A 12638-nucleotide genomic window follows, 5' to 3' on the forward strand; every position below is an offset into this window, starting at 1 on the left:
GTAGGTTATGATCTCCTTTAAACTACTGAAATTGATATTCAATTTGGATAGATAAGATCATCAGGTCATTGCCGTATCTGAATCCGAAACGGCTAGTCAGTAGTCAATACCTACCCTACCCATTTTGAGGGTCCACAACCACTGCTGACTGAACCACCAAACCGAGTCAATATTGCCGCAAATCGGTGTGTAGTGGAAATTGGAAAACATCGCGAAACGTTACGATAAGTGGGCGCAAGCGCAAAACGGCAAAAGTAGTCAGTAGGTACAGTTTTCAAAGGGCGCCGACTCATCATCCACAAATACGAAATATCTAATCGTATCGGATAACAGTGTATATGAGATATGATTCTCATGGGACCGCGAAAAAAGCGACACGGTCCTCCCTCTTTGTACCGCTTTGGCAATGCGTATCTCTTTTCAGTTTTTACCATACCAATCCAAACAGGTGAAAATAAAAAATGGAAGGTGTAAACAGAGAAAAGAGAGGAGGTCACGGGAGTGGTATCGGTTTCATGTGTGTTGCTGTTAAAAGTTGGAAGGAGAAAAAATAGTAACAAGTGGTGAGTGATAGTGGTATGGTTGGATGTGGTGAGCGGTAAAAAAAGGAGGAGAGAGGAGCTGGGGGAGGGGATACGTGGTAGAGGAGGAAGCCTTCCTGCTCTCATGATTCATGACAAATTGACGTTGATGTAGAGATGGAGATGCGAGTGAGCGTTTTGTCTGGTTGGAAGAAGGTGGGAAGTGAGAATTTGGTTGAAGTAATAAGGGAATGGTGGGGGGAGTTCCAAGCTTGGTGGACAATAGCCACGTCTGGTGAGGGCATTGGCTACTAGCTATTTAATAATAAAATGATGGAAGAATATTATGGAAAGCTCTCGCCAAGAAAAAATATCATAGCTAGGGGTTATTTGCTTACCCCCACACCCACCCTCCCTTAAAAAGAGTTCTTGTTTGATGTGTGGTAGTATTTAATTGGTAGAGTGCAGTCACACGAGGGGAGGAAGACATGCAGTCAAATAAATTTTTTACTCTTCCTCCGGTGTGGAGGGAATAGTGCTGTACTCGGGTTGGATCCACTTACATCCGAATCTCATTCATCATAAAAAATGTTATATTTTGCATTATTTTGTATGTATTTATACAGTATATATCTGCATTTGTATTCTTTCCAAACTCAAACTCAGCTTATATAATTTTTTTTTGAGCTATACAACAGGGATAGCCCATCCCCAGCCCCCAATATTAGATGTCAAATTAGGTATCATAATTTTGGAGTCTATTGACAATCCTACGAGATATAGAGATTATTTTAGTTGGTATACTAGTGAGGATGAATACACTTCTTTATTAGAAAACATCTTACACTATTAGGGTCCGTTTGGTTTGCAGGAATAGAGGTTTGGAATCGGAATCGGAATGGGCTGTTTCGATTCCAACTATTTGGTTGGGCGGAATTGGAATCTCATTCCCATCCCTACTGGAATGGCATTCCCCATTTGAGGGAATGGCCATTCTTGCCCCTCCCTTAGGAATGAAATCTCATTCCAGCTGATTTTGATTCCCATTCTCATTCATGTCTGAGTCAAAGAGACTATGGGAATGGACCATTCTGATTCCGATTCCAATTCTGACTATGAACCAAATGGACCCTTAGATCTTTTATAGCTTTGAGTTGATAAAAAACATACAATGCACAAAAAAATCATGAAAGAGAGAGAAGGGTATTGCAATCCAAGAGAGGGGGTGAATTGGGTATTAAAATAATTTCCTCCAACTAAAGACTTCTAATATGATAAATGTATGATTATTGGAAGGTTGTGTGTGTTATAAAAATGCAAGGGATAACAAAAACAATCAAAAAATGAAACTAAATAAGTAAAAATAAAATTTTGCAAGAATGTAAAGCACACATTGATTTTTATAGAGATTTGTTCAAACCTTAACCTACATCCTCTCTTTAGGCAACTTCTTAAGAATTCCGCTAAAAATCCACTAGACTTTTGGGTGCCAATCAAACCTAACAACTAATAGGTTTGAAAAAAAAAAAACATCCAACAATATAAGTTGATAAGCCCCATTTGATGTATCAGCTTGTATCAATATATAGAACCATGCTAACTATCGACTATTTTCTCCTGATAGTCCACTAGTAACTTAATCTTAGTTTTAGTTGTGAGACATACTTAACTTATGATTTGTTGTAGTCGACTATTAACTTAATCTTAGTTTTAGTTGTGAGACATACTTAACTTATGATTTGTTGTAGTCGACTATTAAATAGTGTTTATTCAAAACAAGTATTGACTATCAATGTTAGTTGACTATAGATCTATGGGTAGTCAATTATTAAATAGTGTTTACAAAACACTAGCCTCGGTTATCAAGGGTAGTCAACCAACTACTCAGACTATTCACAATTTTCAGTTTTAAAAACTTGGAGTTTTTCATTGTAAAGGTACGTAAATTGTTTTTTTAGGCTTTTAAGCTTAAATTAATTACTTTTGAGTCTAAGAAGAACTAAGAACCAAACCTAATACTTATTATTGCTCTTTAAGGTAGATTAATTGAGATTGGTCAAGTTTAAGGCCATAAAGTGCATTTCATGCATATGATTTACATCAAATCCTAAAACATAAAACAATGAAGACCAATAGACTTAGATGCTTTCTCTTTCCAACTCTTGGCAGTAGTCTTCTTCTTTGGAGATATTCAAGTTTATTTATAGTTGTCTAATGCATTTCTTTCATGCTTTGGTTCTTATAGCATTTTGTTAAACACTTTTAGCGCAAAGGATATAATTGTACCTGAGGAACACCTATTTAGGTGAATTCACTTATCCATGTTCTTTCAATTCCCATATAGTTGTATAATGACATTTTTAGCCATAAAAAGACAATGTTAGAATGGACAAACTTGTCCCATCCAGGTGGGAAAGTTACTTATCCACCTGGGAGATGGACGATGATACCCAAATAAGCTAACTTTACCATAGACCCACAACTTACCAATAAAGAACACGATAAAATTGGTCAATAGGAATCATTTTCCCATTGACCATCATTCCCCCCATCTCCTTAAAAAAAGACAGGGCCTTAGTAATTTTCATGTTCCCACAGTGTTCTGGATTTCATAAATTAATAGATATTAATATAATAAATCATCACAAATTTCCTTCTATTTTTTACAAACTCTATAATTGGATGTTAAAATATGCAATATGAGAGTTGTGGCCATTTGACAAATCTTTTTGGGAAGATATTCCGATAGCTCTAACAGTTAAAAGATGTATTGAGCTTTGCATTAAGATCTGAGCGGCCTGAAGCCCATTTTGTTAAGGCGTGTCTTTTGTGCGTCTTTCCGCATAAAGACAAATAGAAAAAAAACTCAAAAGTCTCATTTGAATCTTTCCGAAAATCACCCAAATCGTGATCTTTCGGACTTGTAAATAGTCGATAGACCACACAAGAAGAAGCGCCAAACGGGATATTGGGCTATCCCTTATTCTTGTTGAAGGACAAAGAAATATCTCTTTGAACTGTGGTAGAGGCGACAGTACACCTAATATGCCAAGCTTCGGTCTAGACAGAAAAAGAGACCTAGGCAACACTTTTGCAGTAAATGATGCCTTGGGCAGGACAAGGCATACTTCATTACTTCGCCCAAGCAATTAGAAATGTTTATTTTCGCCTTCTAAGCAAGATATCATCCCTTTGCTGTACTCTCATTCCCACTTTCTCCTTCCCCCTTATTCTTTCTCCTTTATTTTTCTGTGTGCTGGGGGAGGCATCAACTAGTGCGAGCCTGGTGGGTGTTTGATCAGCTATTTGGGAAGTTTTCCGGTTTTGCAAAGCAGAAAGACAAGACACATTGCTGAATGCTGATGTTTCTGTCGCTGAAAAATGGTTTTCTGACTTTTCTCAGGGGGAGAGCGGGAATTTTTGTTCATTGTTCCTAAAAATACCTATTTTTGTGGGTTATCCGAATCAGCCCAGAAAAGCCAAAAGGCCTACTTACTTTTCAGATAAATATTACGGGCCTCCACACCCACATTGGAGAATTATTCTTTTAAAAACAAATGGCAATGATTTATATAAAGAACATATTCGAACAAAAAACCAATGGGCCTTGTAAAATTGTTGAAATGGGGAAATCCTTGTGAAACCTGTCACAAGAATTCTGGACTATTTGCTATATATATCACAAAGAAGAATGGATTCGATCATCTTTCAAAAGTTGATTTTTCAGTTTAAATCCATGCAATGCGAATGTGGAATTTGGAAATCAACCTCCATATAGCTAGTTGGCCATTCGGCAAGTTAACTGGCACCCAGCTAGACCAGTGGAGTCTGTGGATATAGTTGCCCATGAAATGGACCAACGACGAATGCTTGTGGAATCACAATTCTGATGTGGAGTGTGATTCTGCCTTGCTTTGGTGGACTTGTTTGGGAGATGGGTGATTCGAGTCGTCGTTGCTTTATTGATTAATTGTCAGAGGGAGTATATTTCAAATGGTGGTCAATGGTTGTCCAAACAAATGTGCTCTATGCACCGCAAAAAGACAGTGGTGCCTTTTTGGCGGAGAGAACTAACAAGGCAGTTGACTTCCAGAATCCAGATAGATGCCGTGACAAATGGTGGGCCGTGGAAAGGTATCGGGGGTCAACTTGGGCTGGGTCACTAGTAGCATCTCTTTGTAACAAATTCCAGCCCGACGGGCCTCGGCCAGGCAATGTTTGAAAGTGGGCAGGCCGCTGGTCTCCACCTCATTCCTCTTCTGTTGAAGGCTTATGGGTTTGCTTCTTTTTAGTAAAGAAAAATTGAGACCAAATCAGCCCCCCCACCCCCACAACATCTCATAGAACATTTCCGCCGTGTATTGGAAATTATCTCCCGATGATAATCCTATGATGTCATCATCAAGAGATGCTCTCTATACACGGCGGAGATGTGCTATGAAATGTTGTGGGGGGCACAAAATTGTCCCTCAGTCGAATTGACTGCTGAGAGAGAAGCTTTAGCTTGTTGAGGCATGTCAGTCACATTTGACTTCGTCTAAAATTATTAATAGTGGACCATTTGGATAAACTTGAGATCAAATCAGGCACCCCACAAGATTGTCCCCCACAACGTCCCACATCACATCCCTGTCATGTATTGGGAACATTTCTCGATGATAATACTATCATTTATGCGATTATCATTGTAAGATGTTCTCAATACATGGCGGAATGTGTAGTGGGACGTTGGGGGGGTGATTTGGTCTCATAACTTGAAGCACATTTGATCATTTTGATGTGGAGGAAAACCACATGTATTTGTCTTGCTTTGATCATATGACAACTACTACTCCAATCTAATTGATGAAGGGTGATTTGGCCTGACCTAGCAAGAAGGAGACACGTGGATACGACCTGATTAAGGGATGACAATTCATTCTGACAAGCCTAGTTCGCAATGCTTGAGCTCGGGTTTTCAGCCACTTCGGCCTAAAACTCACCTCGACATCTAATCCAATTCAAAACTAAAGAACTGAAGTATCAACTCGGGGCTAACAACCCGAATCGCCACGTAACCAGCTCTAGAGGCCTCTCCAACGGATCCCGAATCTATCGAGATCACAATGAGCTAACAGATCCCGAATCTCTCGAGATCACGATGAGGTAACAGATCCCGACTTTTCCGAGGTCACGATGAGAACTCATCCCGACTCCGCCAGAGTCTAAAGTGGAACGATAAGCCTTATCTACATACTGCTTCTTCGGAAGCGGAATGAACTCTATCTCCACACCCCGGAGATCCCAGAGCTCTTCCGTGAGACTCACGAAAACTCCAGTATATAAAGACGGGAACATCAAGGCAAAGGTACACGTGATTACTCTACTCTCTAGCTCTCAAGCTCTCAAACTCTCAAACTCTTAAAGCATTCAGCTCGTAGTACAGTATACTAAGTTAAGCATCGGAGCGACCTCGCCGGGTTAGCCACCCTGGATTCTCTAATCCACTGTCTTGCAGATAGATTTAGCTCGCTGCTCGATTGGAAGCCAATCGCCATTCTTCAGTTACCAACCTTGATTTCTATGTCAATGGCATCTTCCAATCATACCGGGAAAAGCAGCGAGATGAACGTCTTCGGGGGGCAACCCCAACCCTCTACGGTGTGCATCGGCCAGTTCACCATCCCGCTTACTGCGTCTGGAGTTCCAACATTGACCGCACCACCAAACACCACACAGGTAAGCGCTCCACTTCCCCCAGTGGTAGGCACAACTTTTTCTGAGTCTTCTGTGGTTCCCCTCGGAGTCGGGCAGTCCCAGTTCACGACTTGGTTCAATGCATCCGAGCTATCCAGATCCAGATGCAGCAAGTCCAGTAATTTCAACAGTACCAGTAGCACTACTTCTACCAGCAGTACCATCATCAGTTCCCTCCACTGCCACAAAATCAGTAGTCGGTTCCACCTCGGCACCCAGGGGCCCATTAGAATCAGAACTGGCCTAGGATTAACCAGAATATCAGCTGATCTCCCCACCGGGGTGAAGAGACCTCCCAAGTTCCGATTCCTCTCAAGAGTCAGGTCTCGCCCCGTGGGAGAAGAGACGACCAACTTACTCCACCGGCCTCGCAAGGGAACCTTGGAAACAAGTCCGGGGATACTCAGCCTAACAGGACCAATCCTCCTCAGCATTCACAGCAAGAAAACAACGGTTCACTAATAGGTAACCAGTTCAGGGTTCGAGGCGCGAAGTCGAGACAGGGCCTCTCCGTCCGTGATAGTCAACCCCAAAATCCCACAAGGAACTAGGAGTTACCTCGCGACAGAGCGACACCGGAGCATATTGAAGTCAACAGCACTAATGTCGAGCCAGTGAAGAAGCAACAGCGGAGACGCCACAAGGCATGCCGTACCTTGGCTCAGAACAGCCAACTAGTAAAGCCAAGCCAACAAGGAGGGCGAGCCAAAGGTAGGGAAGAAGCAAGCTCGGTGGCTACAAAGGCCGCTCCTCCACTACTTTGCAGGTGGTCTCCCCTGTCTCCCGAGCTCTTGGCGACCCCGATGCCTAAAGACTTCAAGATGCCTCCTTTAGACAAGTACAATGGGTCCTTTGATCCTAATGATCATGTGGACTCTTTCCAGTCCTAGATGTACCTAACCAGGGTTGATGAGTCTTGCATGTGTGTAGCCTTCTCCACTACCTTTAAAGGGGTAGTTCGAACCTAGTATCGGAACCTCACGCTAGGATCAATCAAAAGCTAGTTGCAGTTCACAGACTTATTCATCTCGCACTTCATCACTAGCAAGAAGTGCCCGAAGTCATAGGAAAGCCTTCTCAACGTAGTTTAGAGGGAAGGAGAATTGATCATAAGCTACATTAAGCGCTTCAACGACACCTGCCTACAGATACCAGACCTCGACCTGGTGGTAAGACTCATGACAACGAAGAAAGGAATAACCCACAACGAGTTTAAATGGCATGTAGTGGCCAACAAAAAAAAGGACATCACCGAATTCCTTAAGCTAACCGATCAATTCATTGGTATCAAAGAATAAATCAATCAGAAGGCTGACAACCCATCAACAGACAAAAGGAAAAGAGACAATGAAAAAATAGGTAATGGTGGACAAAAAAGAAAGAAGAGCAAGTCTCCGAGTAGGGGAAGAAACAAGTCTAGAAGTCGGTCTCCCTCGCGAACTCGCAAATCAGGTTGGCGCTCTAGGACCCCACCTATTGAAAGAACGAACTACACGCCATTGAACACTAAGCGAGGAGAAATCCTAATTTCTATGAAGGACTCCTTCTTCGTCAAATGGCCTCCAAGGTTAAGGGGAGATCCTGCAATGAGAAACTAAAATGTCTACTGTCATTTCCATAGAGACCATGGGCACAACACAGAAAATTGTAAGAACCTCCGCAATAAGATCGAGGAACTTATCTGTCGTGGATACTTAAAAAATTTCATACAATGAGAAGAGAGGGGCCAAGAAGATCGGTAAGAAGACCGACAGGGGGACCAGAGAAGGAATTCCCCCAAGACCAGTAAGTAGAATGAGCAATCACTAAGAAAGTTTCTCGAGGAAAGACCGATTCAGAGGGTAATTAACATGATTACTGGCGGGTCCATCATCGCGGGGTGTACATCAGCAGCCGGTCGGACCTCAGTCCGCGAGATAGAAAATGTAGAAGAAAACTCGCCAAAGTGACATCATCTTGAAGAACCAATATACTTCACGAAGGATGATGCACGCAGGATTCAGTACCCTCATTACAATGCCCTAGTGGTAAAACTAAGGATCAACGATTTCAAAGTGAAGTGCGAGGTGGACTCAGGCAGCTCGGTGGACATCTTATTCAAGGAAACTTTTGACAAACTATAGCTACAATAGAGCGACCTAAAACCAGCGAACACTCCTCTAGTAGGCTTCAGCAGCGAGGAGGTCAGACCTCTCGGACGAGTCACGATACCCGTAGAGACTGGCACATGGCCAAACATTGTGAGGTTTGAGCACACATTCTTGGTGGTCGCAACTCCCTCTCCCTACAATGCCATCGTAGGTTGACCCATTACGCATGTCCTACATGCAATAGTATCCACCTACTATCTGGCGATGAAATTTCCAACGGACTATGGAGTAGGAGTTGTGCGAGGTGACTAGCTCGAATCTCTTAAGTGCTACGTAGCTGCTCTCAAAGGGAAAGCAAAACTAGCAGATGATGTTGAGCTCGAGCGCCTAGCGGAATATGCCAATGAGCGAGCTGCCCCGACAGAGGAGACGGTCCACATCCCGGTCTCAACTGATGACTCGGCCAAGACTCTCTAGATCAGTGCCTCGATCAATGAACCACTTCGCTCCCAAATATTAGGCTAGTAAGATAGAAGAAGCGCTACCTCGCCGCAAAACGTTGGAGGATAGTCGATGAAGAGGTCGGGAAGCTCATAGCGGCAAACTTCATTAGGGAAGTTCATTGCCCAACTGGGTGGCTAACCTAGTTCTGGTAAAAAAGGCCAATGGCAAGTGGCGCATGACCGTGGGGGTTGTTGGTAGATGAGCTGCCTAGTGTCCTCTGGGCCTACCGAACTACCATTAAGACCGCCATAGGTGAAACCCCTTTCTACCACACTTACGGTATAGAAGCGGTGATCCAAGCGGAAATCGAGGTTCCCACACTACGCTTGGAGGCTTATGACAAGGAGATGAATGATGACGAGCTCCGTACCAACCTAGACCTGGTAGAAGAGGTACGAGACCTGGCTTACATTCAAACTGTAGCTTACCAACAAAGAGTAGCTCGGTACTATAACGCCTGAGTTAGAAAAGGACAATTCCGCGTCAGTGACCTAGTTGTTCGGAAGGTTATGGTACTTGAGCCCGGCCACGGGTGTTCGGGGAATGCACGTACAAGCTCGAGACTTTGGAAGGGAAGCAGGTACCTCGAGCGTGGAATATCAACAACCTAAGAAGGTACTACTTGTGAACACCGAACTGGTAAAAAAGGGATCGCCAAACTAGAGAGAGGACTACAATCACTCCCAGAAGCCTAAGGGCCACGGTGCTGAGCTGACATAAGACCTCGGCACTACGACAAGTCCTCGTCTCTTTGGCATAGGAAGATAAGTCCTAGTTGCTTCCTCGGCATAGGTGGATAAGTCCTAGTCGCCTCCTCGGCATAGGCAGATAAGTCCTAGTCACCTCTTCGGCATAGGCAGACAAGTCCTAGTCGCCTCTTCGGCATTGGCAGACAAGTCCTAGTCACCTCTTCGGCATAGGCAGACCAGTTCTCACGCTTGAGGCATAGACAGTTCGGGTACAAACCCAACAACGTCTATCCCACCTCGGCGCATAATAACAGGTAAATCCCATTTGAAGTCAAGCCCGATGGTTCAGCACTAAGGGATAACCAATGCCCAAACGAGTAGCCTGTGTGTAGACAGGTCGGGTATATACCCTACAATGTCCGCCCACCTCGGTGTACAATGGTACGAAGTTGTCCCTACTTGGAGTCCAGCTCATTAGCTCGACAATTCGGGGTAACCTACACTTAGAAAAAAAATCTACTTCTATTTGTTTTAGTTCGTTAGTTTGGGAGTATATTACATTTAGAAGAAAAAAGAAATTTTTGCACACAAAGATTGCAAAAAAACATTTGTATTCATTGATATGGCATGCCGAGTACGAAAAAAAGAAATTTTTACAGTGCACCAAGCTCGGTGTATTACAAAAGGGGGTCCAAGAAAAGAGGCATCTAGTCACTCCGGTGCTCCTCATCCTTGCTGGAGGCTTTGGCAGGAGGATCCGCCTCCATGTGGCTCTCGCCAGCACTGGTCTCCTCAAGCAAGTTGCCATCACTTTTTGCTTCGGAGTTCGGATCTTGGGCACCTTCGACAACCATCTCCTGCTCGAAGTGGTTATGACACTGAGGTCGAGTTGGGGGAACTCATGTCGGGTCAGCCACCTACTAAGTTTGAAACCCTTGCGGTAGCTTGCCGTCCCTACCTCGACCATCTCTTTTCAGTACTCGTTAACAACCTTAGCCTTGGCCTCCTCTATTGCCTGAATAGGTATCTCAGTTCGCTCCTTCATATGAGCCTCGAGGTTCTCCACCTCCCTCTTCAAGGCTGCCTCTCTCTCCTCTCGCTCCCTCTTCAAGGCCGCCTCACGCTCTTCGAGCTCCTTCTTCTTCGACATCAGCAATGTGAGCAACTCCTTAGCCCGCGCATCGTTCTTCAGCTGATTATTTTCGTTGCGGGCTAAGTTCAGCTCGGCGTGAGCTTTCCAAGAAGACTCCTCGGCTTCGAGGGCTTGCTTCAAGTTTGCCTTGGACTGATAAGCCAAGGCATGGATGGTGGAATTCACCTGCCAAGAGAAGAAAACAAGCATTAATATATAAAAAGCTAAGTACGAGACAAATTGAAGAAGACAAGTCCGATAACTTACCACCATGTATTGAGTAGCTGCTCAGGCTCCGAGCTGAGCAATTAGCAGTTTAGCCTAGCTAGCAACCTCCTCAGCAAATACCACGTCCTTGCCCTTGAGGAAGCCAAATTTCGGAGTCAAAATACTCCGAGCTGCATCGTCGCTACCTGGAGAAGCGGCAGTTGCCGAGGCAGGCTCCGAAGATGTAGCCTCCTCGGGCCTGCATGGTGGGGAGAGCTTGCCCGAGTCCTCCTTGACCAAATCTATTACTGGAAATTGATCGGCAGTTGATGGCTGCTCGGGCTCTGGAACGACAGCTAGTGGGGGTTCAATGCGAGCCCTTTTTGAGGCTCTCTTCTTTTCCCCCTTCTTCATGCTCCCGAAGAGTTCATTGGCGGGGATGTCCATGATAGCTGCGACAAAAATGAGCCATCAGAAACAATACCAAAGTAAAATAGAGTGAAAATACAACAAACAATGAACTACTAGGACTCAGACTGGCCTGTACGAGCTTCTCCTCGATTACGAAGTCTTTGAACTTTAGGCCGAGCTCCGCCCAAGATCGGAGCGCCTCCCTCGTCTTCAGGTCCAACCTAACACCGGGGTCTTGGGTGGCTGACCTCCAATGAGTCGGGAAAGGCCACCCCTCAGTTTTGTGGACCACAAAATAGTGCCTCTTTCAGGCTGAGAGCTTGTTTAGGAGCTTGTGCAAAAGCTTGAAGTCAAGATGAGGGGACAAATAGTAAGTTTGCCTGTGCTCGGGCAGAACGCAAGACGAATTTTTTTTATAGAAAGGATAGAAGAAAAAATGTCGAGGTCAAAGGGAAGATTGTAATTGTGGAAACGTGAAATGGTCTCTACAACATTGCGGATGGAGTTTGGGTGCAACTAGTCTATGGTGATATTGAACAACTTTCTGATCTCGACTTTGAGAGGGTGAAGTGGAAGGTGAAGACCAGTTGTGAGTTGTTCCTTGAAGATCACGATCTCGTCATGACCATGATCCCAAGGGAAGTTACCTAAGGGAATGCTATAGACGAGGTCGTTGGGAAGTCTGTACCGGGCTACTAGGGTTAGGAGCCTCTCTGTTGTCATTGTTGATAGACCAAAGTTATCTGGCAATCGACCTCGATGTGAGGTAGAAGCCAGGTTACCCGAGGCCTCTCGCTCTCGCCGAGGTGAGTTCACATCGGGAGGACCGTAGACTGCATCCTGACCTGAAGTAACCTCTTCGGTAGGATGAGGATCTATGGCCTGAGCCGAGGTACCCACCTCAGCTCCAGCGGAATCACCGCTCCCGTCTAATAGACTACCGAAACTAAAACTAGACATGATAGAAAGATACAGAATTGAAAAGGAAAAGCAAAGGGGAACTCACCAAAAGAAAGACCAAAGAAAGGAAGGCAACCTCGGAAAGACACCGAACTGAAGGACTCGAGCGCGACCTCAGATTGCAGGTTAGCAGACTTGTGGTGAAGAAAATGAGCCTCTGGGCCCCTATTTATAGCCAGTGTATTCGGGGATCAACGGTCGAGATCAACACGATCCAACGACTCCTAGGAAAATCGGTTGCATCAACCCCAAGGTTGAAATCGATTTAGCGCGCGTTTTGACATCCGCGCATAAATTAGACGCAACCTGGGTTATTCCTAGTTGAGCCGGGTGATCGAACAGGTCTGACCAATGATTCGCTTGTCAAGCCGCTTAGACTTCGTGCCAA

Source organism: Nelumbo lutea, chromosome 1 (genome assembly GCF_056320005.1).
Source record: "Nelumbo lutea isolate HS-2025 chromosome 1, American lotus-T2T, whole genome shotgun sequence".
NCBI classification, from domain to species: Eukaryota; Viridiplantae; Streptophyta; class Magnoliopsida; order Proteales; family Nelumbonaceae; genus Nelumbo; species Nelumbo lutea.